This window comes from Diorhabda carinulata, chromosome 7 (assembly GCF_026250575.1).
Source record: "Diorhabda carinulata isolate Delta chromosome 7, icDioCari1.1, whole genome shotgun sequence".
NCBI lineage: Eukaryota > Metazoa > Arthropoda > Insecta > Coleoptera > Chrysomelidae > Diorhabda > Diorhabda carinulata.
In genome coordinates this window covers 7,588,227-7,600,536 of record NC_079466.1, presented here as the reverse complement: position 1 = coordinate 7,600,536, position 12,310 = coordinate 7,588,227, and the positions used below count along the sequence as shown (strand labels likewise).

Sequence of the window (12,310 nt, the reverse complement as noted above, 5' to 3'; positions counted from 1 at the left end):
CGTAATTTTCTTATTAAATGTTTTGTAAGATAGTACATTTAATATTAAGATAAAAACTTTATAGGCAAATGAGTTTCCAGTTGACATACACTTCATCAACTTAACAAATATTTTTTTAGTTCCACTTGGTAATGTTGTCAAAACAGTCAATTATTATAATCTCAAATACCAAATAATAATAATAAGAGATATGCTTGTGTCACCTATTAATGTATTTCTATTAAAATGATTCCTTAATTGATAAGTATCTACACTGGGACGGAGATTCAAATATGATTTAAAGGTTAAGCATATATTTTCAAATAAAATTGCTACTTATAATATAAACTTTGTGAAATAATTTCAATCTCACACATTCCAGTGAGCCTCAAAAATTTCTGGCTTAATCTGTATAGCAATTTGAAAACATTTTTTGAGTATACCTATTCTAATTTCCTAAGAAAAAAATACCTAAGCATCTACGCTTATGGTAACTGTTAGTTGAATAATTTGTCGCAAGAAGTCGCCACGCTCAGTACCAGAAAATCAGTCGAAATCTAAATAATCGGGGTTGGGCGTGTTACTTTTACAAATTCGTGTATTTTGAGTGTTTTTATTAGATATGTAACTTAATAAACCCTTAATCGAGGTAAGTACAGTTATTTTACATTATTTCGTTAAATACTCGTAAACAACTAGATATGAGAAAGTGACCATTTTAGGCTATACGGAAGTTTAAAGTTTCATCTGTTTGACATAACGTTTATAGAGGGTTAAAAATACTTTTAAATTGTAAACAGTTTAGCTTTATAATTCATGGTATTTTGAAATAAATTAATATTACGGTCACAGAATCGGTATATGTATATAGTTATCTAAATATCCAAATTGATGCAATGTAAGTACTGTAGATAGACATAAAAGAGTAGAGGTTACTTATATTGAAATTATAAAATATTATGTTTGGATTTCAATAATCTAAATTTGTCGATTACTGAACAAAGCTTCGTGTTGAATTTTAGTGATATTTTTTCAGCTAATCAATATTTTCTGAATCTGACGTTGACTTTATTTATATTCGGGTCTGACGCACCTATTCTAGGCCTGCTTGATTCTGTGCTGTGTACTTTAAAAGGTCCCAGAGGCGGGTCTAAAAAGGCATATTAACTTTATTTACCTTTTTCGAAAAATTCAGGAAAGATTACATAAATGGAGAAATAAAATTTTTAGTCCTTTAACAGATATAAATGTTTATTTTAGTGAACACATGTTACAAAGACACACAAAAAAAAACAATTCATTAAGTATGAAAAGACAACCAGTATTTTATGGATTTGAGAAAATTAATATTCTGTGTTATGTAAACAGGCAAAGTTGCTATATTATTGCCATGTTTAGTAACTTTATTAAACAAAGATAAATAGATAGTTATTAAAAAATTTAAAAGTATCATCCCAATAAGCTGAACAATGAATTTTTTATTAAACACTCATTTCTATAAAGATTGTAAAATAATATCTCCCTTATTATTCATTCAGATTTCAGATGTGTCAAATTATCTAGTTTATATTTTGAGTTTGATTATAAGACACTAAAATAATCAATTTCATAGCATCATATATCCAGTGATTATAGCACAGTTCACTGATTGAAAAAAATTAAAATAATGCAGAACAATTGAACTATATAAAAACAACAACAAAAATTGTGAAAATGGTGTGAAAAACAAACAGGTTTTTTTCAAATAACTTCATAATGAACTCTTATTACTTTTGTAGATCTTGTGATTTCCAAATATCTTCTGAAAATGTAGTCGTTAGTGAATGAACCTGGCATTTGTATTTCAGTTGAAGCGAAATATTTTTAACGATTTTTATTGCATATAGTATATTTAATAATCCACATATGTGCTTCATATAGGACTTGTATGAACAATATTTTGACACTGTTTCTACAAATGCTTCTTATTTAACAAAGTATTTCCCTCCTATTCCACATTATTTCTCTATAAAACTTCAAAAGCAATAAATCTTCGGTTGGAAGGAGAAATACTGGAAGTGTAATCAATTTTTTGAAAAATCACCTATTTACAATGAAAAAAGTTAAAATTTCAAATTTGTTATAAAATAAAATTTTCTTGTAGTTTATAATATTGACGATTTCCAACTTTTGAATTACAGCCTGAAATAGACATAATATAAACCGATCCAGTTCATCTAACTTTTTTGTCTTGTAGCTGAGATTGCTAGGTTCTCTATGTCAGAAATCATCTTCTAATCCTGAATAATCTTAAGTATCAGTCTTTTATGAAGGTTGTGATATAATGTCTGCCCTACCCAAATCTTCTATAATAACTATCGAGATCTTTATATTTTTCAATCTACTGATATATTACATACACTGAACCTTCTGTATATACTGCAATAAGTTCAACCTTCTTCGGGCAATACCACTACTTCATTATCTTCCTCATTAGTCAAATTTCTAGACTTACTGAACATAATTATTTAAGAATCACAGATAAGTTCACTTGCCCAACAAATTGAATTCGTTACTAAAATCAATTTTGCAAATTAATTGAATTCCTTGTAAGTAATTTTTTGTTTTGAACTGATGAATATAATATCAGTTTGTCATCATTAAAATTCATAAATATCATATGCAAGTGCTTTATGATATTAACTCTAATTATAGTAGTTAAAAGCAAACCCAATGATACTTTTTGAAATTATTTTGTAGTGTGTTAATTTCTTGAAGCAGTGTAAATGATTTCCTAAGCCACAAATTTCTGATTAATAATGAATAATGGAGAATTTTCCTTTTCCGTTTTTGTTATATAAACAATAATGATAAAGGAGATAAGTTTAACACAAATATGACTGTGTCATGGTAACTATTTAAATATTTATCTTTTTACCACAAACTATGATGAGAGGTATCAAGTAGGTATCAGTAACATACAGGATGTTCTAAAAACGTAACCACTGTAACTAACCACATGAGTAATACTTAATACAGACATTTTATACAGAGGTTTGAAAAAAGTAACTAATTTACCTCAGTTTATAATTGAATGTGTATGAAGTAAGATTACAAAATTTAATTGAAGCTGAAGGCACTTAACAAAGTAAAAATATTGCAATTATAAAAGCTCTTGGTATTGTACATAACATTCATCAATTTTACGAAGAGTTCATGCTTGATATTACTGCCAAAACAATTTCACCAGAATTTGATCTAACAATTGTAACCTTAATTTCTCCGGCAGGAAACTCTTTCTCAGGAAATGGTATTCGGCCTCAGTTAAAGTTTATAAATAATGGGTACTCAGATGGGGTGAACAATTAATATTAAATTGGACGCACCAGCTTTTTAACGAACGAAGTTAAAAATTAATAAAAGAGGTGGAAAAACTTTATGAATTAAATTGAAAATAAAAATCAAACAATTCAAAACTATTCCGGTAAAAAAGTTTCAGTAACAAATAAATTTATTGAAAAAATAATAAATTTGCATTAACTGCGTATCCAAAAGAGCACAACAAACAAAAGCATTTATAAATTAAAAACAACTCAGACTTATTTATTTAATAAAGATAAGGCTGGGACTTATCTATTAAAATCTAGGACGGCTGCAGCTCACAACTGGATTCCCAGATGCTGGAGTGAGTTGAATTCCTAGTCTGGGGGTTGGATGTTTTGTGGTGGAAACTCTCTGGCAGCTGCAGAACAGCAAATATTAAGAAAGAATCACCACAAATTTACTAAAATATACCTGTGCTTGGAGTGTACCTAGGTAGAGGAAAAATTTGATTCAATTTCGAGATTTTATTGAATTTCTCAAATGGAGTGGGAAGTCGATAACAAATTAATTCCTTCAAAAACGCGAAAGTTGGAATAAATAAATTTGTGACTACTGTGCCACAATACGTGAATAAAGAAGTATTCAAAATTTTTGAAGAATAACGTAACAAGCCAAATAGCTTAGGTCACTTGTGTTCTGGCATTCTTTGGATGTGATCTTATTATTGCAGTACTCGTTTTTTAGTTTGCTATATTTCTACAGTTATTTCACAGTAAAATAAATGAATATTTGGGTTGTTGTAAAGACATTCACCTCTAAAAAAGAACTTCAATTAGATGTTATACTTCCTGTTGTTTTTTTAAATTTACAATACATATGTTTACAATACATGTGTGATGGAATGTATCATGTCACTTATAAACAGGGTGTTTCTATATTCGACCGACAACGCTCTACCACAGAAAGATCTCAATAAATGATTCATTTTGATATACGAATACGAACGCCTTTAAATTTTTTTTTAAATTTGGTGACCAATATGCTCCTTAATACAATAATATTTTGACATAAACAAACTTTGGAAAAATTTAACTAGTGGCGCGTTGTCAGGGTTAATTGTCAATTTTATCTTACTTTTTACACCACTGGAGAAAATTCTTTTATTAATTTTGTTTCAAATTACCTGATTATTTTTAGTCAAACAACTAATAACCTTTTATGGAGCTAAAATGAACGGTGTTGTACGTTGTACAAATTAGCCTTTTAACAAAAGTTTGCAAGCACGTAAGTAATTTACAAATTAATTAATTATTTAATTTCTAATAATGATTAAGCCTAAGTAGTTCAAAACAAATAAAAATTATTCAAACAAAAATAAAACAATATAAAATTGGAAATGAAAATAAAAATAATTATATCCCAAATTAAATTTAAACAACACTATATTACAACAATAACAAAATTGACAAAGTTAAAGTAGTTGTTCAAACTGTTAGCCGCTTATTACACCGTTTTGTCTTTGAACAACGCGTCTTTGAGAATAAATCTGACTGGAATTGAATGATTTTTGCCGCAACTTGAATTCGAGCTATTCGAGATCTTGTTCAGATCAGATAATTCTTCCGTACATCAAGGACTTCATATAGCCTCATATAAAAAATCGATAGGATTTAAGTCAGGTGATCTTGGAGGCCAACAATTGGGGCCACCCACACCAATCCTTTTTCTCCAAAACGTCTGTTTAAGTAAGAAATTACTGCAGCAAAATGAACAGATGCCCCATCGTGCTGAAACCACATGAGTTATATAATATTTAACGGTACATTCTCCAACAATTTAATTTGTGCTATTATTATTTTTATTTTCAATGCCAATTTTGTTATTATTGTAATAATAATAATAATTTTTGTTTGAAATTGAGATTTTGAATAATTTTATTTGTTTTGAACTACTTATGCTTAATTATTATTAAAAATTAAATGAATAATTAATTAATTTGTTAATTACTTACGTGCTTGCAGACTTTTATTAAAAGGTAAATTTCTACCGTTCATTTTAGCTACATAAAAGGTTATTAGTTATTAAACTGAAAATAATCAGGCAATTTAAAACAAAATGAAAAAAAGAATTTGCTCCAGTGGCGTGAAAAATATGAGGATAAAAGTGACAACTAACTCTGACAGCGCGCCACTGGTAAAATTTTTCCAAAGTTTGTTTATGTCAAAATATTACTTTATTAAGGAGCATGTTAGTCACCAAATTTGGAAAAAACCTTGAAAGGCGTTCTTGATATATTGCAAATTTTCAGTTTTTCGAATGTCTGTAGTTTATAAATATATCTATATATCTGTTTAAGTTACAATTCTTATTTTCGTCTCTCGAGCAATTGCTATGGGTCCGATTTGGTTCAAAATTAGCATACAAGGCTTTTTTGGCGGCGGATTGATGTTATTAGAGTTTGGTTGGAAACAAATGAATATTTCGAGGGGTCGCAGTGCAAAAAAAGTGGTTTTTGACCTTTGCTCACCTCTGCAGGTCAAATGAAAAGCGACTGAAAAATGAAATTTCACATGTAGGTTCAATTAGTTGCGAGATGATTTCCTGTCTAAAGTCGAAACTTTCCATATCCACCCCTCTCCATTTTATGGTCATTTTTGTTATATTTTCTTATTTTTTGGCCAGTAAAAGTTTAACTAGAGGGTTCGAACTACGCATGCAAGTAGGGGTGATGTTGAAGAATTGTCTTTCTCAAGTTCAAAGTTTTCTTCTTCAGTTCTTCTAGCACAAAACGCCCGAAATCATTTTGATCATTGTAATTGTTGAACTGGACCACCTCCTATTTAATGAATAATACGAGTATGATCATTGCTAGGATGATTTTTTTTACTTCCCATTTTCGAAATTTCTTGTCATTATGACAATTTTTTCTTTGTTGTCAATTGGAATTGAACAAGAGAGTTCGAGACCACCGGGTCTATTGAAATTATGAATTTTCATTGGAGAGAGAGAGTTAACTTGTGAAATGAAAAGTTATTGAGGAATAGCAAATTTTCCATATAAAGAAATAAGATTGAGAATTGATATCATTTCCAAGAAATTCATTTTATGGAAATATTTGTTTGTGTATTAGTTAAATTCTTCATTCGACGAAAAATTCGACTTTCGTGATGGAGCTCTGCTGCTCACGGCTTTTTATCATTTATAGTTTTCTCGTTCCTATAGATGTGAACCATTTTTAAAAATTCTCTTTTTCGTGTATTGATTCCTTTTCAAGAATTTTTGAATCTTTACATTTGAATTTGTGTTTTTTTGATATTTCATGGTTGGTTAATGCAGTTCTATTTTTTAAATCGTATTGATGACCTCTTAGTATATTTTCTAAATACTGAGATATCTTCTCTATGTAGATATCATCACAATTAGTACAAGGCACTTCATATATAATATTATTTCTTTTGTTTTTTGGTGTTTTAGATTTTAATTTAGTGAAATATTTGGATAACGTATTATGTACTTTATGACTTATATCATATTTATTGAAATAATTCGATAATTGTTAGGAAAGTCCTTGGTAAGAAAAAATGTTTTGTTTTGATTTTTCCTAACCATATGTACTTGGACTTTCCCAACAATTATCGAATTATTTCAATAAATATGATATAAGTCATAAAGTACATAATACGTTATCCAAATATTTCACTAAATTAAAATCTAAAACAACTAAAAACAAAAGAAGTAATAATATATATCAAGTGCCTTGAATTCTTAAAAATGGTTCACATCTATAGGAACTAAAAAGCAATAAATGATAAAAAAGACCTAAAAAATTTAAGTAAAATTTATAATTTTAATTTGTAAATTCTAATAAAACTACAAATAATTTAATTGGTTAATGCTACATATTTGAGATGAAGGGAATAAGGAAAATTAATTTTTCTACGACAACAAATATTTGACCTTTTTAGATAGTTTTTTACTTCAGAGGTTATAACTATTGTTACAACTATATAATAAATATAATAAATAAATATTTACAAAATAGTCCATCAAATAAAATTTAAACCTTTTCTATCTTTTTGTAGCATTTTTAATTTTTTGGAATTATAATAAAGATATATTTTATATAACCATGTACATTCTTCCAAGGAGTGTCACAAAACAATGATCAAACCACCCGGGTTTGATATCCGTTGCTATGACAACTCAAGCGTGTAATTGTTACTAAAAAGTCAAAGTTGTTCAAAACGTCTTGGAAGTGACCGAATAAGAACAATCTTCTTCTAAATCAAACCACATTAAACTGAATCCGATATAAGAATATTAATGGATTCATCCGACGAAGAACTTCCCGAAGCCATTTTGAAGGCTACAAATGAAGCTAATTCCGAGCTGTTACCTGCCAAATCCAGATTAAGGCATGAGAAGCAATACGACCATTTTGTTACATGGTATAAGGAGAAAGGGGCCAAAACTTATAAGGAAGAGGTATTTCTAGCGTATTTTTCAGACCTAAGTAAGGTTTTGAAATCTAAAACATTATGGTCCCGCTATTCGATGGTACAAAGTTTAGTAAAAAAAAACAAAATTTGGATATAGGAAACTTCCATAAGCTAACGTAATTTCTTAAACAAAAAATATTGGTTTTCGAGCACAGAAAGCGCAAGTTTTACCAAAGAAAATATTTCCAGGGTTATGCTAGCTCCCGATGAGGTATACCTGATGATTAAAGTGTGTACCATTTTTGCACTGGCTGGCGCTCTCCGCAGATCCGAGCTTGTAAATATCACTGTCGACGACATTAAAGATAAAGGCAACCTAATTGTTGTGAAAATTGCTGATTCCAAAAATCATTCGTCAAGATCATTTGTTTTATCTGAAGAAATAGATGATGAAACCTATCTGACACTGTACAGAAAGTACGCAGATATACGACCACCTACCACTCCACACCGCCGATTTTTTATTCGTTATAAGAATGGAAAATGCTCAGTTCAATACAGTAAACACTTTTGGTAAGATGCCAACAGAGATTGCTGTATATTTACGCCTACTTAATCCGGAACGTTATACAGGACACGGTTTCAGACGTTCTTCGGCAACGTTCCTAGCAGACTACGGCGAAGAAATAACCAACCTAAAGCGTCTCGGTGGCTGGAAGTCTACTACTGTCGCTGTGGGCTATTTGGAGGACTCCGAGAATCAAAAGAAAAAAAATATCAAATAAAATTCTCTGTACTACAAATGACTTAAAACCGTTGCCGTCACCGTCATCGTCATCTTTATGCGACGTGCAACTGATGCCATCCCCATCGACGTCATCTACCTTCCAGTTGAAAACAATTCCACTGGACCGGCAATTCTTACTAGTCTACAGAATGCAACAAATTGTGTTTTCAATATGAATATTTATAATTAGTTGTTTTTAGTTAAAGTTTTGTATATTATTATGTTTGTTGGAATAAAATAATTTTTGAAAAATGGGTTGGTATACTTTTTTGTATATACGGTCTTAGAAAAAATAATGTTCCTAACTCAAGCGTAAAGTGTCTTTCCCGCACTTGACCGCTTGGTCAAGTGACTTGGGACAACTGCAGTCGCGTGCGGGAAAAGCAAATAACTATTTTCTTTTTAGCAGTAAGTTCTATTATGATTTTAATCTTATTTTGATATTAATGATGAAGGTGATCTATTGATTAATATAAATACGCAAATTGTCAGTATTAATATTATATTTTGATAGAGACTGAAGTCAAAACGTCAATTTATTTCTATCTTATAAAAATTATTAAAAAAAAAACTAATTTTAAAACAGAAGAGACCTAAAATCAAGAGCATCTAGAAACATAAACAATATCAAAAGGTCTAAGAAAAAAGAAATTTCTACTTTGCTGACTTTATTAACAGGCATTATAAATTGTCAAAATCATTTACATAATAACAAAGTTTTGGGGTGAAGGTCGTCTTCTATTTATAATGTTATATGTTGTAGTTTGTAATAAATTAATATGTTTCAAAAGCATCCATATTTGCATAAACATTATTGAAAAGTGGGTGAACTTGTTACTTTGCTATAAATTATGGCATCAAAATTTTCAGTTTCTTGAATGAAGTTCGTATATGTAATTTATTTCCAATCTATAACCTCAATATTTAAACTCATTATCTTCAGATTTTTAAAGTTGTCATTAATGCAAATGTTGAATTTACTTAATGTAATAATGGACTCTATTTGGCATGAAGAATGTAATTAATTCTAGAATTCAATGTTATTATTTTTTTAGCAAGAAATCTGAAACTTTATACTATCATCGCAAAATTAAGAAATTTTCATTGGCCAATTATTGTTTCATTGTTATGTAAATAAATATTGTGTTGTGTTAATAGAATTATTTCTAATCTGCATAATGTATGAACAGTATCCTCTGAATTTTCTATTCTGTTACATCTAGACTACGTAAATTGTCGATCATACAAAAAAATAATGTACAATAACTTTTTGATGATTCATTCAAACCCCAGTGATAGATACAATGTCAAATTTTTAGTGTTTCATAATATTTTTTAAACTAAATTTTATTCAAGGCAGTGTAGGATGGGTATTTAGCAATTAGAATAAATTAGGCGGAAAAATAACATAACAATATTATAGTTAGAAGTCACATACATAGTTTATATTCGATATATCGTAACTAGAGTATACATAATTAAAAATGTAGAATTTTAATTTCAGAAATAGCTTTCTTGAATATAGCTCTAAAACATGAAAAGGTATGAAGGAGTCTCTCAGATATTTTCTTGACTACCTAGAAAGTTCTTAATAAACAATTCAAATTTTTAGTATATTTAACCCTGGTATATTTAAAAAAATATATAAAAATTGGAAATTCCCTAGTTTTGAAACATTTTGCATCACATCTGTAAAAATCAAAAAGTAATGAATAGATATATTTTTTTTTTAAATTGCGAACGTTTAAATTTTTGAAAAATTCTTCTTTTAACTTCAAGTTAGACAGAAAAAACTTGAATCTATTTATATTTACAAAAACTGCACCGAGATATCACCCTTAAAAGGTGGTGACTAAAATTGAGTTTTTATTTTTTTTTTATAAAATTTAACTAATGCTAGAAATTTGAAATTCTGTAATTTTCGTGCAAAGGACTAGGCACGGGTATTTTTTCAATATTCCTGTTACATTATAAGGGGGTGTAATTAGCAACCCTCACATTATTTTATATCAACAATTTTTTTTAAATGAAGCTAAATGGAATAAAATTATAACTTCAAATCCTCGTTTAATTTAAAATTTTTTTTGTTCTCATCTTTTTTTTCACCAAACCAATAGCTACAGAGAAAAAAAACTAAATACTATAATTTATAATAAATTGAGTAGAAAACAGTAAAGATGTAAAATGTAATACTATCCATGATAAATTCTGAAAATTTAAAAGGATTATTAAAAAATATCGTGGTTAGGTCGTTTGCGAAAGCAATTTACTTTAATTTTTGGAAGTATATTTGTCCAGAGAATTTTGTCAGACGGAAGAATATATTATTTTCTGGTGGCAGTGTATTGTATGTGTTTTGTAGCGATTTCTTCCTTAAATCTTTCAATCAAATTTATCAATTGAACAATTCAATTTTTTAATTTTGAAAATTATGTATGTTACATAAGGAGCATAGGAATTTTAGGAAGGCTAAAGTGTGGCATGGCACAAAAAAGGTTAGCAATACAGTGCTAACGTAATTTGTTGACAGATTATGATACTTCTGAATACACTGTTTACACCACCACTACACCAACTCTCACAATTACATTGTCAGACGCGCGTTTCGATAACCAAGTTATCATCTTCAGAGCCTGAAGGTAAACTGAAATCTAATATTTTGACTTACCTGTTCTATACTAAATTTTCCTACCGATAAACCTTCTCCTATGAAAATTATTTACAGCGGGAAAAAAACTCCTCGGCGGGAATATTCATGTTCATTCTTTCACTACTAAACTATAAAGTGGGCTCTAAGGAATTGGCCCTTTGTCCCTATTTAAGCTACTTCTACATCTAGCAATTTCAATGCTCTCAAATGCATCCAACAATTTATTATTGGATACATTTTTTAACAATTTTACATTATTAATATTTTTGCTGTGATTTTGACTGGCAGCGTGATCGGCAATACCTGACTTTCCGGTCCGTCCATATTGCTCAACAATTGTTTTAATGTATTATTGGATTTATAAACCAATTTCAAACCCACTCTGATAAATATTCTCCCCAATCCTCTTATATAAAGAGGATAGAAAGGTATCAGAGCAAATTTTTCTTGTTTTTCACTTTGGGTTTGGATAAAAGTGGTTTCACTAGGAAATTTCTTAAACCTACGACGATTGATTAACCTATTTACAATTCTTTTTTCATAACCGTTGGGTACAGCTACATCCTTAATGAAGGACTACTCCTTATCGTATCTCTCGATGGTAATTGGAAAGTGGATTAACCGATGGACCAGGAAATGGAGACTGGCCATCTTATGTTGGATACAATGAAAAGAATCAGCCGGGATGTACCTGCACGTAGCTGTGTTTTACTATTCCCAATTACTAAAGTATCTAAAAATGGTAACTGTCCATTATTTTCCATGTCATAGGTGAACTTTATAGATGGATATGAATTCATCTACGTTTGCCTTCTTCGTATTGAATATGGCGAAAATATCATCCACATACCTGTACCATATCCTGGGAAAATACTGAAACTCTTGACTGATTTGCTTTTCAAAATAACTCATGAACAGTTCAGCCATGAACGGTGATAGCCAGTTTCCCATTGCTGTTCCTTCGTCTTGCTTGTAGAATTCGTTGTTGTACTGGAAATAATTTTGTTAACTGTAAATATTCTTCTATCGCATTAGCTCGCAAATTATTAGATCTCAGTTAGTCCTCAAGATTCACGAAGGTATGCGGGATCGGCACGTTGGGAAATAATGAACTTACATCAAAGGAGATTAAAATTTCCCCATCTTCAATTT

At 29.5% G+C, this 12,310-nt stretch overlaps 1 protein-coding gene across 2 annotated transcripts in view; it reads left to right on the top strand.

Moving 5' to 3' along the window:
• Positions 1-498: 498 nt before the first annotated feature.
• Positions 499-12,310, top strand: part of LOC130896689 (talin-1) — a 102,725-nt gene continuing 90,913 nt past the window's right edge. The window contains exon 1 of one of the 2 annotated variants that reach the window (XM_057804950.1): positions 499-628. The gene's annotated coding sequence lies outside the window, so the exon portion shown is untranslated. The remainder of the gene's footprint in view (positions 629-12,310) is intronic. The other variant, XM_057804951.1, reaches the window with a different exon arrangement.